Genomic DNA, 10,000 nt, shown 5'->3' on the forward strand with positions numbered 1-10,000 from the left:
AAAAGCAAGAATGCGAACGAAGGTGAGAGTGAGAGTGAGAGTGAGAGCAAGGGTGACAGCGAGTGTGAGAGTAAGAATGAAAGCAAAGGTGAGAGAGAGAATGAGAATGAAAAAAAGAGAGCAAGAACGAGAAAGTGAGAATAGAGAGAGAGAATGAGACCAAGAAGGAGAAAAGAATTAGAGTGCGAATGAAAAAACCCATCAAGAACAAGAACGAAAGTGAGAATGAGAGTGAGAGCAAAAGTGAGAGAAGGGAGGCGCTGGAGCTGCCTCACCCCAACACCCCATTAGAAGGGTGCGACGGACACTTATCTGCTCCCACACTTTTCCCTTCGACTCGCCCCCAGCGCTTCGCACGGCCCCTGCCCGCGCTGCATGCCCACGGGGGCGAGGGGGGGGGAGAGGAAGGGAGGAAGGGAGGGAGGGAGAGAGAAAGGAGGGAAGGAGGGAGGAGGTAGAGGAAGGGAGGGAGAGAGAGAAAGAGAGAGTGAGAGAGATAGGTACACACACACACACTCACACACACATACACGTGTGTGTATACATATATATATATATATATATATATATATATATATATATATATATATATATATATATATATATATATATATACATATATATAGATAGATAGATAGATAGATAGATAGATAGATAGATAGATAGATAGATATAGGCAGATTGATAGATAGATAGACAAATATAGATAGAGAGAGAGTACTTATGGCCATACCATTCCTTCCTGCATCTCTCTCTTCATTGTGCTTATCTGATTTTTTTTTTTTTTTTTACAATTTATTTTTACAATTCCTTCCTGCATCTCTATTGATCATTGTGCTTATCTAATCATATCTTATTTTTTGTGTACGTTCGAAAGGATATTTATAGATATTTATAGATAATTCTTATTTTCATTGTGCTTATCTGACCATTTCTTAGTTTTTTGTGTACGTTCGAAAGGATATTTATAGATATTTATAGATAATTCTTATTTTCATTGTGCTTATCTGACCATTTCTTAGTTTTTTGTGTACGTTCGAAAGGATATTTATAGATATTTATAGATAATTCTTATTTTCATTGTGCTTATCTGACCATTTCTTAGTTTTTTGTGTACGTTCGAAAGGATATTTATAGATATTTATAGATAATTCTTATTTTCATTGTGCTTATCTGACCATTTCTTAGTTTTTTGTGTACGTTCGAAAGGATATTTATAGATATTTATAGATAATTCTTATTTTCATTGTGCTTATCTGACCATTTCTTAGTTTTTTGTGTACGTTCGAAAGGATATTTATAGATATTTATAGATAATTCTTATTTTCATTGTGCTTATCTGACCATTTCTTAGTTTTTTGTGTACGTTCGAAAGGATATTTATAGATATTTATAGATAATTCTTATTTTCATTGTGCTTATCTGACCATTTCTTAGTTTTTTGTGTACGTTCGAAAGGATATTTATAGATCCCTAGATACAAACACAATCCAAATCAAATGGAATCAATCACAGCTGCAATGTCGATCGCTGAGATGCAGGTCAGCGGAGTATTCATTACGAAGGTCTTGCGTAATAAATCCTTTCGCAATCATTTTGTCTGTCGTGGGAATGGACCTCGACTGTCAGTATGGAAAAGCAATTTAGTATTTATCATTGCTATCTATTATTAGTACTTATCATTGGCATTTATCGTTACTATCTACCAATGCTATCATTACTTTTTATTTTTTTTTTTATTATTAGTTTATTATTACTGTATCATTACTGTTTATCATTACTTTTTATCATTAGTTTATTATTACTTTTTATCATTACTTTTTATCATTACTTTCATCGTTACTGTTTATCATCACTTTTTATCATTGGCATTTATCATTACTATCTATCAATACAGTTTATCATCACTTTTTATCACTGGCATTTATCATTACTATCTATCAATACAGTTTATCATTACTTTTTATCATTACTGTTCATCATTAATGCTTGTACTATTACTGTTATCGATAACGGATGATGTATAACTCATGATTACAAAACGATCTTTTGTAGTATATAAGGGAAAAGTTATACAAATAGATAATTATGGAGTGAAAATTGCATACATATTTAAATATATTTTCTTAATTCTGTTAGAGATTTGACGTCTGGAAAAAATGAGCGTAATGGTATTTCTGTATTATCTTGTACTATCCTGAAGCAAACTACTGAAAAAATAAATGTAAATTTTCGAATCTGCATACCACTAGAAAACTCACTTGTCCTTCATAGTCGTAGAAAATACAATTCATGAGACTGCATTATAGCGTTATTTTCTATGAAGAATATGTAGATAAATACCCATACCCAGGCACACAATTTAACCCCCTCCCCCCACAAACACGCGCAACTTTCGCTCACGATGTACAACCCCTGAACAAAGCTAAGCGAGAGATGTACCATACTTTACAATTTCGCGGTAAAACATGGCACCGTAACCATGTTGCATTTATATTGAGTCAGGGGATAGCTGTCCCGTAAAAAGAAAAAAAAATGTATATATTCCTGCAACGTCTTATATTCTTTACGTTTCCAAATTACAAAGATGTGATCCTAGATGCCTTTTCCTTCATAGTGCAAAATGGCAAAACATAAACACATTAGGACAGCCGTGCAGTACCGCATAGCACTGATAACCTCTGCAATTTTCCTTCGTAAAAAAAGTGATGCATTGTTGAGGTAAAAGCACAGCCCAGGAAATAATACAAGGGAAAGTCACACGTCGGTTAGTGAAAGGACAGGACCAGGGAGAGAGCGGACATGTTGCAAACGAGGAAAGGGAGAGAGGATGTTGAGAAACACGAAAGATGAGCAGGGTTTTAAAGGATCCTCAGTACGCAGAGACCATATATGTATAACATCCCATGACGAGGATAAGATATCAAAGGAATATGTGTAATTTTTTTTCTATTTAAAAAAGGGTTTGGGTTGTGGATAAACTAGTTTAGGATACTAAGAGCAGAGGATAAAGAATGGATTCGGTTTGAGAAGACTTTGTTCCAAGAAACACGAACGTACAACATCAAATAGCCAAGTTGGTTGCCCGGATTAAGGGAAGAACGACAGAGAAAATGACTTCGTTATTTAAAGGAAAAAGAGACCTTGGATTGAGGAAAATGCATCGAAGACTTTAATATCTGGACAACGAATATAAAGCAGCAGGAAATGACAAATAATGTTCCACTTGGGGAAAAACTTTAAAGTGAAGTTAAACCATGTTTCTACAGAAGGCCGACGATAAAAGTAAACAACACCCCCACATAAGGACAAAACAACAACAAAAATAAACCGCAGAACATCCCAAACAAGGAAAAACAAAACAAATAAACCGCAGAAATTATCCCAAACAAGGAAAAACAAAAAGCAAAAAGCCCATCGGCATTCATCCCACACACCTTTCCCACAGAGACCCCAAACCAACAAGCGCTTCACGCAAACAGGACCATTACGGACCCCTGTTCGGCACTCCCCCCTGAGCCAGACCAAGAACCGAGGACCTTCAAGCAGCGGGAAGCAGGGTAGACGGTCCCTTTACACAATTTGGAAATCAAAGGAAATGTGAAAGCAGCTTGGAGGATCTCTGAGGGGCTTTCGATCGTAAAGGACCCGAGTGTGAAGTGTAGAGGTGTTGGGGGCTTTCACGGGCTGTGAGTGCGAGGGAGGAGGAGAAACAGCAAAGTCAGATTGACAAATATTTGCATATGGCTGAGTCAGAGCGTTGTCAACGGAGTATCTGTTTATGTGTATATATAGAGATAGATAGATAGATAGGGTGATAGAAAGTTAGATTGAAAGGGTGATAAATAGATATAGAGATAGACAGATGAACGGATAAACAGATATGTATATATGTTGATAAATAGATAGGTAGATAGATCCATCGATGGAAAGATAGATGGATGGATAGATATGTGAAAAAAAACATGTAAAAATACCTAGGTAAATGCGATGGATAGATAGATAGCTTATTAGATAAACTGTTGGATAGTTGGATTGACTGATAGGTAGCAAGGTAGATAGATAAACTGATCGACTGATAGGTAGGAGGTAGATAGAAGTATTGTTAGATTTATCGATAGATAGGTTATTAGCTCGATAGGTAGATTATTAGATAGATCGATCAATAGATAAGCTATTAGATCGATAGATAGATTATTAGATAGATCGATCGATAGGTAGGTAAGCAAGAAGCCATCTAGATAGACAACCAGACACACAGGCAGACGCATTGGGGAAGGGGCGCCAGCATGGGCGGCTCTGGCGCTGCCCAGGGTCACATTCTTCTAAAACTGCCGAATGACTTCCGCTTTGATGGGATTTTTTTTCTGTCTGTTTCATATTCTTTCTCGTTTCTGTATCTCATTCTGTCGGTCTCTGTCTCTGCCTGTCTCAGCTGTTGCCCCCCGCCCCCCTCTCTCTCTATATATGTATATGTGTGTGTGTGTGTGTGTGTTTATATGTATTTAAATACACACACATATCTATCTATCTATCTATCTATCTACCTATCTATCTATCTATCTATCATCTATCTATCTATCTATCTATCTATCTATATATCTAATCTATCTATCTATCTATCTATATATATATATAAATATATATATATATATATATATATATATATATATATATATATATATATATATATAGAACATCCTCTCTCTTTCTCTGTATATGTAGAAAAGGCATGAATGAGAATGAATATCAAGAGATGTAAATACATATCTTGTATACTGAAGGTAGTTATTCTTATTCATACCTTTTCTAAATTTGCCAACTCTCCCTTTCCCTCTCTCTCCTTCACCCTTTCTCCCTCTCCTTCCCTCCCTCTGTCTCCCTCTCCCTCTCCCTCTCCATCGCCCCACTCCCTCTCTCTCTCTCCCTCTCCCTCTCTCTCTCCACCCCTCTCTCTCCCTTTCCCTTCTTCCCTCCCTCTCTCCACCTCCTCTCTCCCTCTCCCTTCCTCCCTCCCTCTCCATTTTTCTCCCTCTCTATTTACACTTTTTCCCACTTCCATTGCATCCGCATTATCCGTTTATCCTTTAAATATTCATAAAATATTCAACAAATTCCTAAAAACAGCTGTTTATCGCCTCTTGCCATTTCCTAGTTTATCCTCCTCCTCATTTTTACTTTCTTTCTCCTTTCTTATTCTCTTTTATTCTGCCTCTTCCATCCTTTATTCGATTTTTTCTCTTGTATTTTTCCTCAACTTTCTACTTCCTATTTTATTCTGTTTCATTCTTCCTCCTCCTTCTGTTTATTCTCTCTTGTTTTTCGCCCTCTTCCTTCCTCCTTCGTTTTATTCTACTTTATGCTTCCTCCATTTTGCTCCTCTTTCTGTTTCATTTCCTTTTTTATTATCTTTTAATTCTTCTTTCATTTTTATTTTCTTTTATTCAACCTCCTCTTTATTCTCGGTTATTCTTCCTCCATTTTGTCTATTCTGTTTTTCTTCCCCATGCCTATTTTCCTCCCTTTTATTCTCTTTTATTTTCCTCCTCTTCCTTTCTCCGTCTCTTTATTCCATTTTAATCATCATCCTTTTTATTCCCTTTTATTCTTCCTCCTCCTCTATCTCCCTCCTTCTTTCTATTTTATTTTATCCTTCCTCCTCCCCCTTTTTAGTTTTTTTATTCTTCATTCCTCCTCAATTCCCCTTTTATCCGACCTTCTCCCTATTTCTATTATTTTATTCTTCATTCCTCCTCATTCCCCTTTTATCCTATCTTTCCCCTATTCCTATTCGTTTTGATATTTCCTGCTTTGTTTTTGGGGGCGATCTCTCTCGAAAAACGGCGGTAATGCATTCACACCCACGCCCCCACGCCCATCCAAGGACTTCCCAGTGGGTGTTCGACAGGATGGGTGGGTGGGTGAGGGGGGGTGAGTGGGAGACGGGGGGAGGGGGAGACGGGGGGGGTTGGATGGGTGGGTGAGGGGGAGGGGGAGTGGGAGACGGGAGGGGGGTTGGATGGGTGGGTGAGTGGGAGGGGGAGGGGGTGCTTGGATGGGTGGGTGAGTGGGAGACGGGGGGGGGAGGGGGTTGTTGGGTGGGTGGGGGGGAGGGCGGATGTTATTATAAGATTGATAGTTATGATGATGATGATGATGGTGATGGTCATGATAATAGCAGTTATTATGTGACAATAAAAATAATAATGATGATAATGATAATGATGAAATAATTACTAAAGTAAGAATGTAATACCAATGATAATAGTAATCATGATAATTACTATTGTCATTATTATTGTTATTATTATCATTATTACTATCTTCGTAATCCTTATGATCTTTACCATCTTCCTTTTTCTCCTCCTCATCGTTATAAACATTACGATTATTCATTATTATCACCATTGTCAATCATTTCTTCCTTCTCCCCTTCCTCTTCCTCTTCCTCTTCTTCCCCTCCCTCCTCCACCCCCTCTTCTTCTTCTTCCCCCTTCTCCTCCTCCTCCCCTCCCCTCCCACTCTTCCTCCCTCTCTAACTCCTTCTCCTCCTCCTCCCCTTCCTCCCTCCCTCCTCCCTCCTCCTCCTACTCCCTCCCCCTCCTCCTCTTTCCCTCTTCCTCCCTCCCCTCCCTCTCCACCTCCTCCTCCCTCCTCCTCCTCCTCCTCCTCCTCCTCCTCCTCCTCCTCCTCCTCCTCCTCCTCCTCCTCCTCCTCCTCCTCCTCTCCCTCCTTTCCTCTCTCCCTCCCTCCCTTCCCATCCTCCTCCTCTTCCTCCTCCTCCTCCTCTTCCTCCCTCCTTCCCCCCTCCTCCCTCCCCCCCCCCACCACCACCTTTACCAGGGTCACTGTTATCATTAATATTAGCAGAACCCATTGCTACTTCAGCTTCCCCTTCCACAAGGCAAAAAGCCACTGGACTGGAAATCCGGAATTAGGAATTAGGAATCAGTCGAGCTTCTCATTTCTTGGGGAATTTTTGATTGTTATTAATTGTTATCTTTTGTGGTATGGTTACTAATTGTTGTTAGGTGTGGTGCTGTTATTAATTGTTGTTATTTGTGTTGTTAATTATTGTTATTGTGACGTTATTTGTTGTTATTTGTGGCGTTGTTCTTGTTTGTTGTTATTTGTGCTATTGTTAATCATTGTTATTGTGACGTTGTTAATTGTTCTTATTTGTTGTTATTTGTGGTATTGTTAATCACTGTCATTGTGACGTTGTTATTTGTTGTTATTTGCGTTATTGTTATCAATTGTTATTTGTTATCAATTGTTGTTCTTTGCGCCATTGTTATTGCTTTAATTATGGGTTATCATTGCTATGATATTATCCTTGTCAACATCAGTGATATTGCTGTTTGTTATTTGTTGTTGTCATCACTGTAATTGTTGGTTAGTAACATTTTTGCAACAATCATCATCAGCGTAATCGTCATTCTCATCCATACCCACAATTGCATCACCACGATCATCACCATTATTACCATATTCATGAATCTCCCTCCCTCCCTCCCTCCCTTCTTCTTCTCTCTCTCTCTCTCACTCTCTCCTTCTCTCCTTCTCTCTCTCTCTCCCTCCCTTCTTCCCTCTCTCTCCTCTCTTCCTTCCTCCTCTCCCTCCTTCCTCCCTTCCTCCTCCCCTCTCTCCCTTCCTCCCTTCCTCCTCCTTCTCTCCCTCCCTCCCTCCCTCCTTCCCTCCTCCCTCCCTCCCTCCCTCCTTCCCTCCTTCCCTCCCTCCCTCCCTCCTTCCTTTCTCTCTCTCCCTCTCTCCCCCCCCCCTTCTTCCTTCTCTCTCTCTCCTTCTCCCTCCCCCCTTCCCTCTCTCTCTCCCTCCCTTCTTCCCTCTCTCTCTCTCTCTCTCCCTCCTTCCCTCCTTCCTTCCCTCCCTTCTTCCCTCCCTCCCTCTCCCATATTCATGCCTTGTGTTCCTTGCTCTTACGGCCTTCCTGTTCCGCGACCCTTGCCTCGTCTCCTCAGCATGTCCGGAGGCTTTTGGGAAGGGAGAGGGAGGGTGGGGGAGGGGAGGGAGGGGGGGGGAAGGAGGAGGGAGGGAAGGGGGAGGGAATTAGGGAGGGGGAGGGAGGGGGGAGGGAGGGAAAGAGGGAAGGAGGGAGAGGGAGAGGGGGAGAGAGGGAGTGGGAGGGGGAGGGAGGGGTAAGGGGGACGGTAAAGGGCAGGGGGAAGGAGGGAACGGAGGGAATTAGGGAGAGGGAAGGGAGGGAAGGAGGAGGGAGGGAATTGGGGAGGGGAGAAAGGAGGGAGAGGGTGATGTGGAGGGGGAAGGAGGAGGGAGGGAAGGGAGGGAAGAGGAAAGGAAGGAGGGGCAGGGGGAGGAAGGGAGGGAAGGAGGGAGGAGGGTGATGTGGAGGGGGAAGGAGGAGGGAGTGGGAGGGGTAAGGAGGGAGGGAGGGAAGAAGAAGAGAAGAGATAGGAAGGGGTAAGGGAGAGAGCGTGAGGGGAGGGAGGAAGGTGGGAGAGGGGGAGTGGGAGGGAGGGTGACGGTGGACGAGAAGGGGAGGGAGGGAGGGAGGGGGAAGGGAGGGATATGCTAATCACGGGATGGGGTGTGTACGCATATTGACTCCCATGATTACGTGTTTTTGTTTTCTACTCTTGCGCTCTTCCTGTCTTCCTCGTCCCTCCTCTCTTTTTTCTCTCTTTCTTTTCTCTTTTCTCCGTGTTGCCTTTTCCTTCTCTTTCTCTCTCTTTCATTTCCTTCTCTCCATCCCTTTTCTCCTTATCTCTTCTTCTCCCTCCTTTTCTTCCATCCGTTCCTCTTCCTCTTCCTTATTTTCCTCCTCCATGCCCTCCTCCTCCTCCTCCTCTTCTTCCTTCTGGGAAGGAGATAGAAAGGGAGAGGGGAAATGTCCAATATTTATAGATAAATTTAATGAGAAAAAGAAGAGGGAGAGAAAGAAGGGAGGGAAGGAGGGAGGGAATTAAAGAGGGGTGGACGAAGGAGGAAGGGGGGAGGGAGGGAGAAGGGAGAGTGTTAAAGAGGAAGGGTGGGCGGAGGGGGAGGGGGGAGGGCTCAAACGGCCTTCACCAACGTTATTATTATCGCGAGGGGGCGGGAGGGGGGAGGGGGGTGACGAGGGAGAGGGAAGGGCCGAGCAGGATGCGTGCAAAAGAAAGAAAGGAGAAAGGGAAGGATAGAAAATAGATGGATGGAGAGAGAGAGAGAGAGAGAGCGAGAGAGAGAGAGAGAGAGAGAGAGAGAGAGAGAGAGAGAGAGAGAGAGAGAGAGAGAGAGAGAGAGAGAGAGAGAGAGAGAGAGAGAGAGAGGGGGGGGAGAGAAAGAGATTGAGAGAAAAAAATAGACAAAGAAAGAGAGACAGATATAAGAAAATGAACAGGGAGAGCAAGAGGGAAATAAAAAAAAAAAGAACAAGGGATGGAAGAGAGGATAAAGAGAGTATAAAACATGGACGGAATAATAAAACATTTGCCGCGTCGAAAGCCATTCAAAACAGGGATGCGGGTTCGACCACAGCGAGGGAGAGTAAATGTAAACAAAGCAAAATCATGATGAATGAGAGACAGGTAAGAATAGAAGGAGAAAAGGGGTATGCATAAATAATTACGAAATAAGGAGTGTAGAACAATAAATATAAGAAAGGCAGGATAAAGATAAAACGATAGCTCAAACGCGAAAAGGAGAGAGAGGGAGCATAATCATAAAATATACAAAAATGAGGGAGGGCGGATGGTGGATGAAGATAAAGTCATAAATTTATTCCTAAATAAGGAAGGAGGACAGAACAATGAATAAAAATGAGATAGATAATAAGAATAAGGATAAGATTATAGATAAGATGAACAGAAATAAGTCATTCCATACTGTTGATAATAGCAATGGCAAAAGTAATAATGATAACGATGATAATGATAATTGTGATAATGATGGTGTTGGTGATGATGACAATAATAATAATGATAGTAATGATGTTAATACTACAATTACTAATGATGAAAATGATAATCATCATCACATCATT

At 41.4% G+C, this 10,000-nt stretch overlaps 1 protein-coding gene across 1 annotated transcript in view; it reads right to left on the minus strand.

Annotated features, from left to right (window-relative positions):
• LOC113825911 (uncharacterized) overlaps window positions 1-10,000 on the minus strand; it is a 90,707-nt gene that overhangs the window by 37,328 nt on the left and 43,379 nt on the right. The gene's annotated exons all lie outside the window — the stretch shown is intronic.

The sequence above is a fragment of the Penaeus vannamei genome, chromosome 1 (assembly GCF_042767895.1).
Source record: "Penaeus vannamei isolate JL-2024 chromosome 1, ASM4276789v1, whole genome shotgun sequence".
Taxonomy (NCBI): Eukaryota; Metazoa; Arthropoda; class Malacostraca; order Decapoda; family Penaeidae; genus Penaeus; species Penaeus vannamei.